Below are 18,108 nucleotides of genomic sequence, written 5' to 3'. Positions count from 1 at the left end.
GCCAATATCCCTCATCAACATAGATGCAAAAATCCTCAGCCAAATAGAGAAAACCAATGACAACAACAAATTAAAAGGATCATACACCATGACCAAGATTTATCCCCGGAATTTACGGGTGGTTCAACATACAAAGACCAATTCATGTGATATATCATGTTAGCAGAATAAAGGGTAAAATGTCACATGATCATCCCAATTGGTCCAAAAATATATTTGAGAAAATGTTAACATTCATTCGCAGCAAAATGTCTCAACAAATAGGAACAGAAAGAGTCATCTCAACATAATAAAAGACACATGTGGATAGCCCAGTTGATATCTCACTCAAGGGTGAAAACTGAAAGTTTTTCCTCTAGTTTAGGAACAAACCAAGGTGACTATGCTTATCACTTCTATTCAGCAAAGTACTGGATATCTAACTATAAATAGAAAGCAGGAGGAACACATTCAGATCAGGATCAGAAAGAAAGAAGTATAGTTGCCTGTTTTCAAACAACATGATTTTATGTATATATAAAACCCTAAAGACAGACTGCAAATGTATCTCAGTGGTAGAGCACTTACCTAGCATGTGAGACCCTGGGCTTGATCATCAACACTGAATTGCTTTTTTTTTTTTTTTTTTTTTTAATGCTAGGAATTTAACACAAGGCTCACACATGAACACACTATCCCTGGTCTACATCTCTAGTCCTCTCATTATATTTTGAAATATGTTCTTAGTAAGTTGCTGAGGCTGGCCTTGAACTTGTGATCCTCCTATACCAGCTCCTGAGTAGCTGGATTCCAGGCCTGCATTACTATACCCAGTTCAATCCTCAAGAATCATTCTCAAAAAATTAATGACACTATTTTCAGAAAAAGAAGAAAGTTATTTATTTATTTATTATATTTGGTATCCAATAAATGCTAAGAATATGCTGTGGCACTGAGTAATATTCACAATCTGGCAAAGCAATCTTAAAATTCATAAGAAACCGCAAAGGATCACAAATGGCCACATCAACCTCAAAAGAGAGAAGTACAACATTGAAGTTATCACATTTTCTGATTTCAAAATACATTACAAGGTTACACTATGATGCTGACATAAAGGCAGACATACAGATCAACAGAACAGAATACACAGCCCATAGCCCACAAATGAATCCATACATACATAGTTGACTGATTATTCACAAGTCTATCAGGAACACAAAGTGGAGAACAAAGATGGTGAAGGAGAAAGTGGCTGTACATTCCAGCTGCTCTGTCCAAGGGGTGCACAGTACAAGAAGAAATGGAAAGAAATGTGGTCTGGCAAGGCAGTAAACGTCCATCCTTGTCCATAATATTGACTAACTCAGCAGGTACAATTTTTTCATATTTCATTAAGATTTTTTTGTGTTAATATATGAATACATGTATTAGTTTATTATCATTTTTTTCTGCTTAATATCCTTTCATTATTTTGCTTTTTTAATTTTGTTCTTTAATTTTAATTTTTTCCTTTTATGGAGGACAAATGCAATTTTTGTCTGTTTATTGTTTGTATTTGGTTTCTCTTGTTACTTTTTCTCTTTTCTTCTCCCACTAATAACCAAATCCTTTTGTTCTTGCTCTTTTTTTTTTTTATTTTTTCTCCTCCTTCTTTAAGAACTTCACTTGATATTTTTCTTCTGCTTTCTCCCCGTCACCTTTTGAATATTCTAAACATTTTTTGCCTTCTTATCTCATTTTCTTTTCCTTAAATATATATTTTTACCATCTTCCATAAGTATTTCATTTGTACAATTTCTGTCCTCACCATTTACGCTGTTGCAGTTTTTAGTACAGTGAATGTCATAGTTGACACCTGGTACTTCCTTTAATGATATATCTGTTTCAGAGTAGTTTATTGTTACTGATATTGTTAACTGAGGATGCCATCATTCTTGTTGTTTTGGTACTATTATTTTTTAATGCTGTATATTGTTTTCACTGCTGTTGCTGTTCTCTATTTCCCTCTTTTCTGTGAGGTGTTGTGAATTTAGTGTGACAGTATGAGTTCACAGGGTAGATATTCTGCTGCTCCACCCCAAACCCCTCTGAGAGACAGATATCCTTGTTCCACCCACAACCTAAACCCATTAAAACCTTAGCAATACTTTAACACAATGAATAGGAGAAAAAAAATGCAAACTGATAACTAATCCTAAGTAGAAATGGCTGTAGGAGGACTTCAGATACCATTCATCAACATTTGCTCTGACAAAAAAAAAAAGAAAGAAATAATACAAACATTGCAGACACTGCACCAATAAGGGCTTCATTCTAGATTGCTCCCATACCATTTTAGAACATACAGAGTTGTCAAGTTTAGACAAGTAATCACAGAGTGTGTACCCATATATCCTGCTGTGCACAACATACTGTCTGATCTACTAGAAAGGTTACAGTCTTGTAAGATCTACAGAGAAAATGGAATCTTCAAGTTTGAATATAATGCACATCATATCAAACTATACTAAACATCATAAAATAACAAGCAGGGAAATTATACCACAAAAACCCACTTAGAAATGTATTCAGCAATCCACTACAACCTGGTATCCCAGAACACTTTACAAAGAGAAGGCTGTGCCCTAAAATGTTTTCACATAAAAAGTAAAGAGAAATACATTTCAACAGATGCACAAATCTCAACATAGGAATACAAGTAATATGAAAAAGGGAAATACAATACCTTCTTTAAGATTAATAATTCACAGATTCCAAAGATATTGAAGTAGATGAAATAATGGATAGATAATTCAAAAGAATGACTATTAAACAAAACAATGAATTCTAAGAGAACATAGGAAAAGAATTGAAAGAATTAAGGAAGTCAGTTTAGGATATGAATAATAAAATATAAGTGGGAGACGTTGCTGGCTCTTTGCGGTTCCAAAATCCATGGATATTTGTCACCGCCTGCAGCAACAACTTGCACGGGTCTTATGAGTGGTGGAGTGGAAACTGAGGCACTTCTATCTTTCTCTTTAGTGTGCTGCTTTCTTGCTTGTTTATAGAGGATAGAGGAAATGAGGTTTACTTGCTTTGAGAGGAGAGAGAGAGAGACTTTGTTTCTTGCTTGTTCATTGCTTTGAGAGGAGAGAGAGAGAGACCCCGCTTATCAGAGAGAAGGAGACTTTGCTTAAGAGAGAAACTTTGAGAGAAAGACAGGCTTTGCTTAGAGCTTAGAGGCCACCCTGTGCCCTAGTGATGTGTCTCAGTTCTCCATTCCGCGATCTGCCTTCCGCCACTGCCCCTACTTGCTGCTGTGTTCTTTCTTCTGGCTTTTCTGCTAATGGCTGCTGTTGTGTATGTCCCTACTAGCTACTGCCGTGTGTTTTTCCCTCTGGCTGCTAATGGCTGCTGTGGCGTGTCTTCTTCTCTGGCTACTGCCGCACTGCGTGTCTTCTGCTACTGCTTTTCTGCTAATGGCTGCTGTGGCGTGTTTTTCCCTCTGGCTGCTTCTAATGGCTGCTGTGTCTCTGTCTCGCTCCACCTACTCTTATATCACCTCCAGGACGCGGAGTGCAGGGCCACGCCTCTTATGCAAAGATTAGGCGAGATGCTCCGAGCAGGCAATTAGTGCTCGAGAACACATGTGCATACATTGTGTTCGTGGACGAGAAAATCACCTGAGTGTGCTTATGTCAATTAACCTCCTCGCTGCCGATGTGATCAGGTGCCATCCCGGGGCCGCCAACATGGCACAGCCCCCAACAGTAGAGATATTGAAAATTAGCAAAACAAAAATCTTGGAAATGAAAGGCACAATAAATAAAACAAAAAAATTTTGTCGAACATCTCTCCAATACAGTATGCCATGTAGAAGACAAAGTATTGCAGCTGGAAGACAAAGTGGCTGACCTTGAATTTTCAGGTTTAACTGAAGAAAGGAAAATAAATAATCATGACCAGAATGAGCAAGAACTCTGGGACATTAAGGGACCAAACTGAAGAATTATTGAAATTGAAGAGTTATTTGTGACATAAACTAATGGCATAGATAATCTTTTCAGGGAAATAATAAGAGAAAAAAATTTAAATCTTATTCTGTATGTTTGGTATTTTAGTTATAATGTGTCATGGATGTTCAGATAAAAAAGGCATTCAAAAAATTCCCAATAGACAAAATGAAAAAAAAAAAAAAAAAAAAACTCTCCATGATGTTACTAAATAATACAGAACAAGGTAAGAATTTTAAAAGACTCAAGAGTAAAACGCCAGGTCACCCTTAGAGGTTAGTCAATCATAATTATTTGTGATTTCTCAACAAAAACTAAATTCCCTGAAAGACAAAACTGTCAAACAAAATTGCTATATCCAGCAAAGCTATCCTTCATAATTGAAGAGGAAATGAAAACCTACCAAGATTCACAAAAACTAAAAAATTTCCTGATTAGTAAGCTGGCATTACATAAGAAAATACATAAGGAAATACTACACTAGGAAGAAATTAAAAATAAATTCCAAAGCTCACAAATGGACAAATCTTATTAGATGAGTAACTAAGGAAATGAATATTAGAACCAAAATAAACATTACAAATAAATCAAAATGACAGGAAATGATAAAAATCTTTCTACAATAACACTGAATATAAATTGTTTCAACTCTTCAATTAAGACATGTAGACTGGCAGAATAGATTTAAAAGACTCACCTACATGTTCTTTGCAAATGATTCATTTTCCAGGCAAAGACAGTAGCAGACAGAAAGTGAAAGAATGAATGATATTACATGCAAATGGAGCCCCCAAACAAATAGTACCTGACAAAGCAGACTTTAAGCCAAAATTAATCATGAGAGACACAGATGGTCATTTCATACTAGTAAAGGGAAAAATCCAACACGAAGATATAATGATAATAAATGTGTATGCCTCATAAATACATGTAATGCAGTGTAATTACTTAACACTACTCAACTTAAAAATTCAGATAGACCTAAATATAATATTGATTGATTTAAACACAACTCTCTCACTGACAGGTCAACCAGACATAAATACAGATTTTTCAGATCTAAAAAATAAATTACAAATCAAATTGTTCTAAAAAAATACAAAATGTCTCATGTAATAGCAGCTGAATTCACTTTTCTCAGGGGCTCATGGAACTTTTTCCAAAATATACCATATTTTAGGTCACAAAACAAGTCTTAGCAAATATAAAACATATCAATATACTCCTTTGCATCTTGTCAGATGCAATGGAATGAAATTAGAAGTCAACAGCTTTCAGGGTCCTCTCTGCCACATCCTGCGTGCAGGGGGAAAGGGTTGACTGCCAGAGGAAGATGCTGACTGTTTTTCTCTATCTATTACCAAAAAACTTATCTACCCAATAAACACATGAGAGCCAATACTCTGTTTATGAGACGCTGTGTGACAGTCCGGCCATACCTACTCTGGCCTCTTTATAACAACCAAGTTGCCCAACTCTCCTTTATTTATAATAACAGGTAAAGGGGGCAAGGACCAGGAGGAGCTTCTTCTGTGATGAGCAGGATAGGGTGGAGTTAGGGGAGCCATCCTCTTAGGGGGAAAATTCCAGAAGGAGACAGGGACCCACTCCCATGCAGCGCCACAGACTTCCCGGCAGTTCCTAGAAGCCAGGCCTCTGTGTCATGTGGCTCAACCTCGTCTGATTCTGCTAAATAAGGATGGCTTCCCACAAACAGCAAGGAATATTATAGAAACCATAAAAACACATGGAAATTGGACCATATAATTTTAAATGATGGGTAGGGTGATTAAATAATTCAGGGGAGAAATTTAAAAATTCTTACGATTAAACTAGAATAGAAGACACTATATATCAGAACCTCTGGCACACAATGAAGTTGGTCGTAAGAAGAAAATTTATACCTATGAGTGCCTACATAAAAATATTATAGGGCTGGGGATACAGCTCAGTTGGTAGAGTGCTTGACTTGCAAGTATAAGGCCCTGGGTTCAATTCCCAGCACCACACACACACACACAAAAATACAAATACCAAATAAATACCCTAATAGTGCATTTCAAGATCCTACAGAAACATGATTAAGCCAATTTCAAAATCAGTAAAAGGAAGGAAATAATTAAGATCAGTGCCCAAATTAACAAAATAGAGAATAAAAAATTACAAAGGATCGATGTAATAAAAAGTTGGTTTTTTTGAAAAGATAGCAGACTGACAAACCTTTAGTCAAACTAACCAAAAACAAGAACAGGAAGTCCCAAATTAATAATTTATTAAATAAAATTATAGATGCTATAAATAAATAAATAAATAAATAAATAAATAAATAAATAAATAAAATTAGAGATGAAAAAGGAAAGATCTCCACAGATGTGACAGAGATGTGGCAGATCGTAAAGGACTCTTGAAAACTTATATTCCTATAAATTGAAAAATCTAGAAAAATGTAGATAAATTTCTATACCTACCATCATTGAACCAAGAGGATATATGAAATCTAAATAGATATTTCCAAAATATATGACTTTCCAAAAGTGAAACAAGAGGATACAGAAAAACTAATTGAACTAAAAAATAAGTAATGAAGTTGAAGTAGTAATGAAGAGCCTTTCAACAAAGAAAAGCCCAGAACAAGAAGCATTCTCAGTTGAATTTTATCAGACATTTAATGAAGAACTAATTCCAATGCTTCTCAAATTATTACATGAAATAGTCATGGAACATTTCCAAATTCATTCTATAAAGCCTATATTACCCTGATGCAAAAAGCAGATGAAGATGCACACATCAAGGAAAGAAAATTACAGACCTAAATCCCTGATGAACTAATAAACAAGTTCACCAAGTAGCAGCTTACAAAATCAATATACGAAAATCAATAGCATTCCTATGTTTATTTCCACTGATGAATCTGTTGAAATGAAATCAGGAAAAACAATTCCATTCACAATAGCCTCAAAATATATAAACAAACAAACAAACAAACAAACAAACCTAGGAATAAATCTCACCAAGGAGATGAAAAACCTCTACAATAAAAATTATAGAAAACTGAAAAAAGAAATCGAAGAAGACACCAGGAGTTGGGAAGCTCTCCCACATTCATGGATAGGCAGAATTAATATCATTCAAATGGCCATATTACCAAAATGATCTTCAGATTCAATATAATTCCCATCAAAATATCCATGACAATCTTCACAGGACTAGCAAAAAAACAGTTTTAAAATTCATATGGAAGACTAAAAGACCCGGAAGAGCCAAAGCAATCCTGAGCACAAAGGCCATGCTGGAGGCATCCCATTTTCCTCAAGCTGTCAGAGTCTCAACACCAGTGGTCTGTGTTAAAAATTCAGTATATAAGCCAGGCACAGTAATGCAGGCCTGTAATCCCAGTGACCTGGGAGGCTGAGGCAGGAAGATGGTGAGCTCAAACCCAGCCTCAGCAACTTATTGAGGTCATGAGGAAATCAGTGATACCCTGTCTCTAATAAAATATTTAAAAAGGTTGGGGATGTGTTTCAGTGGTTTGGCACCCCTGGGGTCAATCCCTGGTACAAAAAAAAAAAAAAAAAAAAAAAAAAAAATTAATATATAATATGTAGTGTATTCATTATATAAGATAGATTTATGTATACACATTTATATACACATGATTACATGTTATATATGGGAATATGTATCTAAAATTTCGGTATACATTATACAGGATTTTATATATATATATATGTATATACGATAGACTGAAAAAAGCATAAATGAAACAAAATGGAATGAAATGTTTAAGCAGCCCACAGGAAAGCTGATGCTACGGTTAGAGTACCCCTCCAAATTTCATGCAAAATTTTATTGCCATAGTATTAAGAGTTGGGACCTCCTAGGAAATGTTGATGTCACGACAGCTCCAGTCCCATGAGTAGAAGAATGCTGTCATCACAGGAAGGTCCAGATGTCTCCAGTGCACTACTTTTAATAGTGGGAGTTTGGCTTCCTTTAGCAGTCTATGCACACTCTCTTGCAATGTTATCATGCAGCAAGAGGGCCCTCATCACTAGGGGCCTTCAAGCTTGCATTTATGAGCCTCTAGAATTGTAAAAATAAATCTCTTTTCATTGCAAATTACTCGGCCTGCGGTATTCTGTTAAAACAGTAGAAAATGAACTAAGAAAAAGAAAACATAGAAATAAAATCAAAGAGAACAAGCAGAAAATGACAATTAAGATGGTTGACTTAAAACAATGTAAGATTAATATAAATGGAGACAACTGACCTTGAAATAGCAGAGTAAGAGACATTTGCAGTGAATATTGCTGGTGTTATTTGATTTCCTTAACAATGCTATGAGAAGATAAAGAGGATATCATAGCTCCCATTCTGCACATGAAGAATCTTGAATGCAGAACAAATTACTTGCCTTGGCTTTGCAGTAGGAACAGGTAAGAAACAGAAGGCTTATGGTTCTGGAGTTTGGAAAGTCTGTGAGCATGGCATAGAACTGTTCTGTTCTGATTTCATGGTGAAAAGGTAAGTAAATATACAGAAACAGAATAGGAAGCCTCAACCTTTGTATCAGGAACGCCCTCCCCTAATAACCTACATGAAATGATGCCTTTGATCCATTCGTAAAGGCAGAGCCCTCATGACCTGATTATCTCTCGAAGGTTGTCCCATCTCTTAATATTGTTATAATGACAATTAAATTTCAGCATGACTTTTGGAGGGGATTTTCAAACAATAGCAACTCTTTCAAGGAAAAATTTCAGATTTTGCTTTTAAACTTTATTAAAACATGGAGCGTTATGGTTTGGCTATGAGATATTGCCCCCAAAACTCCTGTGGTAGGCCATGCAACAATGTTCAGAGGTGAAAAGATTGGATCATGCGGGTCTGAGCTCACGGTGGATTAATAATTTGAATGGATTTAAGAGTAGGTGGTGAGAGCTATAGGCAGGTGAGGCATGGCTGGAAGAAGTAGGTCACTGGGGTTGTGGCCTTGGGGACTATATCTGGGCCTGGTCTCTTCCTCTTTCTTTCTTTCTCCCCTGTCATGAACTGAGCTTCTTTTCGTCACCAGGCCCTTCCTTCTTGATGTTCCTGCCTTGGAGCCAGACAACCATGGACTGAATCCTCTGAAACGGTGAGCCAAAATGAACCTTTCCTCCTCTAGGTTGTTCTTGTCAGGTATTTGGTCACAGTGATGAACAAGCTAACACAATGGCACTTTCTCAAATTTAGGTAGATGTGGTGAATACAGAGAATTCCTTCTACGCTACATACTTACTGCTGACACTCAATATTTTAGAGGAGTTTTTCTTTAGGAATTGAAAATCAAATCTACAGCTTTTAAATCTTTGGGAAGACCTAACCATAGGCTCTGGGTGTAGCTCAGTTGGTAGAGTGCTCGCCTAGCAAGACCCTGAGTTTGATCCCTAGCACTGTGCACAAAAAATATCTTAAATAGCATTTTCGTTTTTGAATTCTAAGCATCATCTAAAAATATGCAGTAGGAGGAAGTCTCCCAAACAGGGGAAATGCAACATCTTTGCAACTGAGGAGCAAGTTCTTAGGGATGAGTGCACTTGGCACTTCATACATCAGTGTTATCACCAATATCAATAATTATGGCTAACATTTACTCTGTGCTTATCAGAGCTTTACAAGGATGATTTTGTCCCCCACAATGAATTTTTAAGGTAAGCTTTTACTATCATACCCATTTTACATAGAGAGAAAATAAGGCTTAGATGAAGCAATTATTCCAAGTCTATACAGATAATAAATCTGTGGGTGCCCAAAAGAAGTCTAGAATCCCCACTTTTCTACTTGATGTTTGTTTATCTGTGATAGAAATCACTGAATTAATGTGCCAACAGGAAATCTATTGATTACATAAACTTCGTGATGTCAAGACAGACACAAGGTAACAGAGGTTCTTTGGATTTCACAATCACATTTTGCAAAAAAAATCAGCATGGTTATTCTTTTTGTTATTTAAGTAGTATTAAGGAGAAAAACTATAATTTTAAGAATTATGTATAAAATGTGAGGAAATCTATTTTTTCATCGATAACATTGCAAAAACCTAATTTCCCAGGCTTTGGAGTGCATAAAAATCATCTGGGAGGCTTTCAAACACCATATTACCAGGGCCCACTACTCTAAATTCTGAAGAAATGGATCTGAGACTGAACTTGGAATCTGTATTTTTTAAAGCAGTCCGATGATGGCAATGGAGGTCACCCTCCCACCACTTAGAAAAACACAGTTTTACATTTCTTTTCACCTCTGATTCTTGAAGCCACCTGGTTTTTCAAAACAAACAATGAAGCTACTTCCTAAATTGCTTAATTAGAAGTCTGACAAATTCGGTGAGAACAAACAACAGGTGCTGTTTGCAAGATGAGTCTGGAACTAAATCAAATACCTCCTGTATTTTTGTTTGTTTGTTTTTGTTTTTGTTTTGTTTTGTTTTGCTTCAGCATAGTATGTAGTTGCTAAGTTCCCAGACCCACACGGATCTGAGTTCAACTTTGAAATTTTAAAATACTAGAAAGAAAATTGTTTGGGAGAGGACATCTGTATAATCCAAGAAAATGTAGTTTCTTTGATAAGCTTCACAATTGCTTGCTTTCATCCTCAAGCTATCTGGTCATGTCTTTCAGGGTAGTCAGGAAATGCTTTGAGTCACACTTCTTAATGGTATTTGTAGGACTGATAGCCCCATACTAGTCTCAGGTGCCCCTGGAATGGTAATTCTACTAATTGGATCTTGGGCAAACACCACTCTTAAATAAAGGTAGGAAGTCTCACTTTATTGAATTGATCCAGGCTTTCCACCCTCCGGATTTTCACTAGGAAAGTTTTAAGTCACCTTTCTTAACCTGAAAACATGGAGTAGAATTTGGATTTTTGTTGTTGTTGTTGTTCTAAAAATATAAAATCATGTGTCAATACCTGGGGCAAAGGAAATGTAATGGATTCAGAAAAAATAAAAAAGACAATAAAAAATATATATATGCATATATATGTATATATATATAGTCATATATATTCCCAGCTTCTCCAAAGTGACAAAAATTCCCTTGCGATTCCTTTTTTCGTACATTGATGCATCATAAGAAAATAAAGAATTAAAAGAAAATTCAAACAAAATAATTAAAAGAAAATAAAGGTTTTTTTTTTTTTTTTTTTTAACCCCCTTTCTATCTTCTCTTTAAACTTTTAAGTATATGCTGTGGTTTTTAAATAATTAGGAAGATTTAGGATTTCATAGTCTTTTCAAAGACTGTGTGCTATTTTTCTTGGATAGGGAAGTTTTACTCTGTCCATGAACAGCTTTGCAGAGAAGAAGTCTGTGACGCCTTGGAATTACACGGTAAACCTGCCACAGTGGCACATGCCTGTAATCCCAGTGGCTCTGGAAGCTGAGGCAGGAGAACCACTAGTTCAAAGCCAGCCTCTCCAGTTTTTCGAGGCCCTTAGCAACTTAGTGAGACACTGTCTCAAAATAAGAAATAAAAAGGGCTGGGGATATGGCTCAGTAGTTAAGCACCCCTGGATTCAATCTCTGGTACCCGCTATCCTATCCCTCCCCAAAAATTGCATGGTAATATTTGAATGCATATTAATTATTCTGGGAACATAGTCACTCTCCACTCCAAATTATCAAAAAAAAGTCATTTTACCTAGAAAAGTTTCACACTTACACCCTCTCATAAGAAATCAGTTTTCCAGACATTAAATGTCTTTTTAAGGTTTTATAAAGCTGAAAACTTAAGCTCTCATATTAAGATGAAATGCCACATAATTTCTACAGAAGGTAGAAAAGTATTTTTTAATTGATTGTTTCCATCATATATTGACAAATCATAGCTGTAAATATTCATAGGGTACAAAGAGGTCTTATGATTTTTAATACAGTGTGGAATGAATAAATCAAGCCAACCAAACCCTCCCTCACATTAAATATTTCACATCTGCGATGAGAACATTCAAGATCCACCCTCTCAGTGAATTTGCACAGTGCTCAACCATTAGCTATAGCAAGGACAATTATTTCTACACTGTAGATTCTTAACCTGTTTCCAAAATCAAGACTGCCAGTAATTGCTTGTGGACAAACAGACATTTCAGAATCTTTTCCTTAATCATTGCCATTAAGACCATTAAAAAAAATCAAAGGCCAATTGTATTACACAGGCCTGCTGGAGTCACACTCCCTGTTTTTGTTACTTTGTCTTAGAAAGTAGAAACCCTCTGTGACAGAAATAACTGGCATTTTTTTTTCTTTTATAAAATTTGTGTCTGAAAAGTGAAAGTAAAGATATCTTTTAGGCTATGGACCTTCCACACCCTCAAATCTGAGACACATATGAATCTGGAGATAGTACTTAAAATTTAAATAGTTTAAAAATGGAAAAGTATAGTTCCTACATAATTATTCAGTTTTTCAGAGGTCAAAGTACTAAAATACAAGATTTTCTTTCTCTTTTAAAGTAAATGATTCAGATAGCCATGTAGGGATTTTGTCGTTGATTAAATCCCAATCATTGATCTCATATACCTTTGGATACCTACCATTTAGGGTTTTGAATAAGCTGTATGATATTTTGAAGCTGGTTTCTTTATATGTAGAAAGGGCTATTGAGAGATGATTACAAAAGATTTCTGATGATTTGGGGGTTTTTGTACTCTTCCCTTTCATTTTGGTAAGCCTTAAAAAGTAGCTCAAACAATATTCAAAGTCTAATTTAAAATGATCACAGATTGATAAAATTACTACTCTGATACAGTGAAATATTCAGAAAGTATGATTAAAAAGAGTTAATGATAAATAATTCTACCATTTGGAATATAATGGATTTTGAATATGATGTGTTTTAATTCCACTGTTGCACAGTATTAATCACAGAGAATGTGTTAAATCTCACATGTATATCCAAGACCTATAAAAGTTGTCCTATATATGTTATGTTCTCGGAATCTTCCACGTCATACCAAGCATTACTATGTTTCTTATAGTCATGCTTCATGTATCAAAGCTGTTAATGAATTCCTGTTCTTAGTGCTGGAACTCTTCTCTATGTTCAGCAATGTGTCTATAATCTTAAAATTTTTAAAAGTCAGAATTATGCATCACTGCATTGAGCGTACCTTATATCAGCCTGTATTTTCCAAAGTGTAGTTTGAAGATTCTTGGGGAAACTGAAGACCCTTTCAAGGGATAAACTATTTTTATAATAATATATTTTTATCATTTCCTTTGTTGACATGGCACGAAGACAATGATGGATAAAGCTGCTATTCCTTAGTGTGAAAGGAATCAGTGGCATCAAACTGTGCCCCAAGGGTAACAGAACACAGTGGATTCTCTTGATGATCACAGAGCCAAGAAGCACTACCAGAATGGAGGAATATTTATTGCCCACAGGAAGTAAGGAGTGCAGAGAAGTTATCTGCAAAGTAATGCTCACCGGAGACAAAGCAAACATGGGGATAGGGATTTCATTCAGTGAACATACATGTCCATATAGGAAAGCACAGGCAAGCGTGGGCATGTTTCTGTGCATGCTCATTTAAGGGTGCATTTCTAAGCATTTCAGTTTAAGTTCACGGTTTGAAAAGGAAAGAAGGTGACCGCTGTTCTGGGCATGCTTAGTTCTAGGGCACAGAACACACATTCCAAAAGGAAAGAGAGACCAGACCATACCAATGCTCTGGGCATGCTCCGTTTAGTACAGAGACGTTTACTCTGGGTGGCCTAAAAGAATGAATCAGAATGATGTAGAGACCTGGGCTGGTTCTTTATAAGTTTCTTCAAAAAGTTTTAACATAAAGAAAAGAAAACAACTTTGAAGTCGTGTTAAATCTTTTAAAGGATTTTGCCCCTAAAAGTGCCTGCCTGGCTTAGTGGCCAACACAGGTACTCCCAGGGAAATCAAAAGCAAGTTCCGTGTAAGGTCCTAGAAGAAGTTGTACAAGTTTTTAATTTCATTAAATTTGAACTCTGGAGTTTATGGATTTTCAATATTCTTTGTGAAAAAGTGTAAAGTGTACAGAGAATACTTTGGTGTGTTAAGTTACCACAGTTGTCTGCAGGAAGAACTCTCCCGTGATTGAGTTGTGAGCTAAGCTGGCCACTTTTATCATGGAACACCACTTGAAAGAATAACTAGCAGACAAATTATTATTATCCAGACTGAGGTATTCTGAAGACTTTTTTGTTTTTTATTGAATGAAGTGAAACAGTCAGTACAATGAAAGGTAACAGATAGTATCTGTTGCTAGTGATAATACTAAGATTATAGGCACTTGGCACAGGGATGAGCAAATCATGCATTTGAAGTGTAAGATAGAACAACATATTTACATTGTTTTAGATTCAACATGACAATGTACCAAGTTTTGATGCAGTATCAAAGAAGAACATCTAAACAGGCTATTAAAATATTCCCCCATTTTGAATTACATATCTGTATGAGGTCAGAATTTTTCATATACTTGAATCAAAACAGTAATTTGATGAGAAGAAAATATAAGAAAACAGCTATCTCCTATAAAGCCAAAACAGTAAAGAGTTTTGCAAAATTAGAAAACAATGCTACCTTTCTAATTTTTTTTTTATTTTGAAAGGGTTATTTTCACAAAAAAAGATATTATTAAAGTTGACACGCCTTTGGGTTTATTATTACTTTAATTAATATGCATCTTAAAACTTTTCAGTCAGCTTAATTTCTAATATGGTAAATACTGATAAACATAACATGTAAAAGCACAGTTTTGAGATTCTCAATAACTTTTAAGAGTATAAAGCAGTTCTTTACTAAAAGTGTAAGAATCATTTACATGGAGAATTATGAAGAACTAAGCCCCTGGATGTGGGTACTTCACTTATATCAGACATATGAACATTGATTTGTATTTTGAAAGGGAGATCAGAAACAACATAACGCTAACTCCCATCAACTTAGGTAAAAGTCCTTTGTCTGAAGTCATTTGTTCTGTTGTCTTGCAAAGCTAAACACATAAAAGGCCTGGGTTGGAAAAATTAGATCTTAGGATGTCAAAACCTGAAATGGGTGGAAGAAAGAATGTTGTTTTCTGATCCAAGCAGCTCCTATTTAAGAAGGAAAGTTGAAATGCAAATTGTCCCATGTTATTCAATTCCTGGGTGCCATAGTGTGTGCAGTCGGAGCGCAGATCTCTTAATTTTGTGCCTAAGAACCAGGTCCTGCTGACTGGTAGGTGAAATTCTGACTGGGAACTCAGAAAAGAAATTGGATTAAACGGGAAGATTTGGGATGTGTATCCACGGGCACATAGAATAACTCGATCTGAGAGTCAGTGAGAGGACAGTAGAAAGTTGAAGGTCATATGAGAGCACAGAACACAGCAGTCAGCGATGCTTCCTGCTCTGCTTTCTGCTCTGCTTAGAATGAGCATCCCCCAAAGACCCTGTGTTAAAGACTTCTCCAGCCTGGGATGCTTTTTTGGGGTGGTGGAACTTTTAGAAGGTGAGGTCTTGTGGAAGGAAGTTAGGTCAAGGGGGTTTGTGCCCTTGAAAGGGATATTGGGACCCTGGACTCTTCTTCTGTCTCTCTTTTTGCTTCACAGTTGCCTCCTCCACCAGCTCTCACCATGGGTCCCTTGCCAGGCTCAAAACTAATGAGGTCCAACTTCTGGACCTGTGAGCCAAATCTTCCATCCTCATAAGATGTTTATCTCAAGCATTTTGTCACAGTGACAAAAAGCTAGCACACTTAACGACAATAATTTAAGGAATACAATGCCAGAAGATGAACACTATTGCATTTTGAATACTTCTACAGTGCTGAAAATACTTCACTAATCTCTTAACATAATTGAACACATTCTATCATTATAACAACTATGCAAAGCAGGTATCTTTCTCTACTTATCAACTAGAAAATGAAGGTCCAAGGAGATGAAATATGCTTCCAGGATCCCACAAACATTAAAGATGGGATTTGCATGTAAGATCTCTCTTATTTTGGATCCCTTTTGCCTACAAGAAACTTAAACCTCTGGCTTTAAATTGTGCTGGCCTTTTCCCCATTCCCTTGGTGGGGAGGGATGAGAGTAATGTGTGGATGGATAATCAACTTTCATATCCATCCACAGAGGACACGTTCCTTTTCCATTATGGCTCACAAATTATAACTTCAAGAGGAGAAACAATAAATGTATTTTTCTTTATTAAGAAATTCAGTTTTACTAAATGTTCTCACTGCTTGAATTATGAGCATAGGAACAGTTAAATGCTACTAAGCAATAGTTGGCAGTCCTGCATTGCATATAACATCCGCCCAAATTGAGAGCTGGGAGGTTAAATGTCCCCTGGGGGTCTCACAGGCAGGCGGTGGGCACACCACAATCTCCACCCCACCCCTACATCAGTTTAATCCTCATTACATGTCGAAGTAGAGAAGTTAGAGAATACATTTTCTATGATTATTTAGCATTTGAAAGCGACCAAAGAGGCCAAAAAATCAGGAAGCTCAAGTCTGATTAAGTGAGATGAAATTGCTCTGAAATCTAAGCCAGTCTCTCTACAGTTGAACCACCCCAGGCAGAGTTCAGACTAAGGCTGAAACCAAGAAGGTTTGTTGGGGTAATTGAGTAAGTGGGTCTCCCCAGAGCGGTGTGAAGTCAGCGCGCAAAGGTAAAGCTTCGCAGAGGTGCCTGTGGGGGAGGGGGCGGGGTTGGAAATGCGAAGGACTTTGCAGGTCGGCCTGGGGGCTTGGCTGGTTGGCTACCTGGTATTGCAGTGAAAACGAAATTTTTAACGCTTTTTCACATCCCCCATCACCACACCCTGCGCGAAGTGTTGAAAGCATCACCCCCAATTTATCGGACTTCTGTTTCTGTCTGATTTGTTCATTATTGCCCACGTTTATCAGATTTGATCCCTATCATGGGCCAATAAATTATCAAGACTTTGACGAGTTCGAATGAAATTCACACCTCAGAGTGCCCTAGTTAAAAAAAAAAAAAAAAAAAAAAAAGCGAAGAAAAAAAAGTTTTACCCTGTAACAATTTCATCAGACTCTCCGAAGACCAAGTCAGTTAATTTGTAATCTCTCATTTTTTCCTAAACAGTGCCACCTACTGTCCATTTTAAGTCATGATAAGACTTTTTAGCAAAGAACCAAGGAGAAAGGAGGAAAAGTATCAGAGAAAACAAACTCTACTTAACTTTGGGGACATTGAAAAAAAAAAAAAAAGTCCACTTAGTAGCAAAAGAATAAGTATTTTGACTAATCGTTTTCACAGAAAACTCGCAGGAAAGGCCATGTAAGCCTTTCCTTATAGATGGCTATATGTATACATATATAAATATTTTAAGAGCGCTATATCGATTTCTCCAGACTCGGAATTTCATTAAATTTTTTATTTTTAATGCTCTCAGTTTGCTTATTTTTACGTTTGCTTATTTTTACGTTAAGGGACCGCATTGAGGGGGAAAATACAATACTTTTCTACTTCTTTTTCGCCCACCCATGGCGAAAACTTCGGCACAGGGGAGGCTTTGACATTTGATGTCAGTTCAAAAACTTTTGAGTTGGCAGGAAGAAAGGGTTAACAAGTTCTAGACCACTTGCCTTCTTTCTGGGGTCCCGGAGGCTCCGGGAGGCTCCAGGTGCGCGCGCGCGCGCGCGTACACACACACATATCCCCAACTGTCTCTGCCCAAGGCAGCTACTTAGCTGAGGGGCACCATTTGGCTTTAAAACAAATTACCTAAACGCAACAGGGAGTTTATCGCGGAGAGGGAAGGCTTGTAACTCAGACAAGTCCCCGGGAGGATCTACAAAGAGGGTCTACCAGCTCCGCCGCTGGAGGAGAGGAGGGCATCAGGTGGTGGCCAGCATGTGTGCACTGCATTTCTCTGCACACGTTAACAATCAACTTAATTGAATTCATTGGAGTTTAGAACCGGCCTCTAGCTCAGAGAGGGCTTTGAATGGCCAATTTCTCTCTCTCCCTCTCCTCCTCCCCGCCTCCCTCCCGCCCGCCCGCGCTCCCAGTTCCCTCCCCTCCGGGTTCCCCAGTCCACACCTTCCTCCTCCACTCCCCTAACCCCCCACTCCCTCCTCCGCCCTATTAAAAC

General features: G+C 36.9%; 1 long non-coding RNA gene across 1 annotated transcript in view; it reads right to left on the bottom strand.

Annotated features, from left to right (window-relative positions):
• LOC306663573 overlaps nt 1–18,108 on the bottom strand; it is a 60,636-nt gene that overhangs the window by 39,098 nt on the left and 3,430 nt on the right. The gene's annotated exons all lie outside the window — the stretch shown is intronic.

This window comes from Sciurus vulgaris (genome assembly GCF_902686455.1).
Source record: "Sciurus vulgaris genome assembly, chromosome: 1".
Lineage (NCBI taxonomy): Eukaryota > Metazoa > Chordata > Mammalia > Rodentia > Sciuridae > Sciurus > Sciurus vulgaris.
The sequence above is the reverse complement of the archived record's forward strand: the minus strand, read 5'-3'. Positions and strand labels throughout refer to the sequence as shown.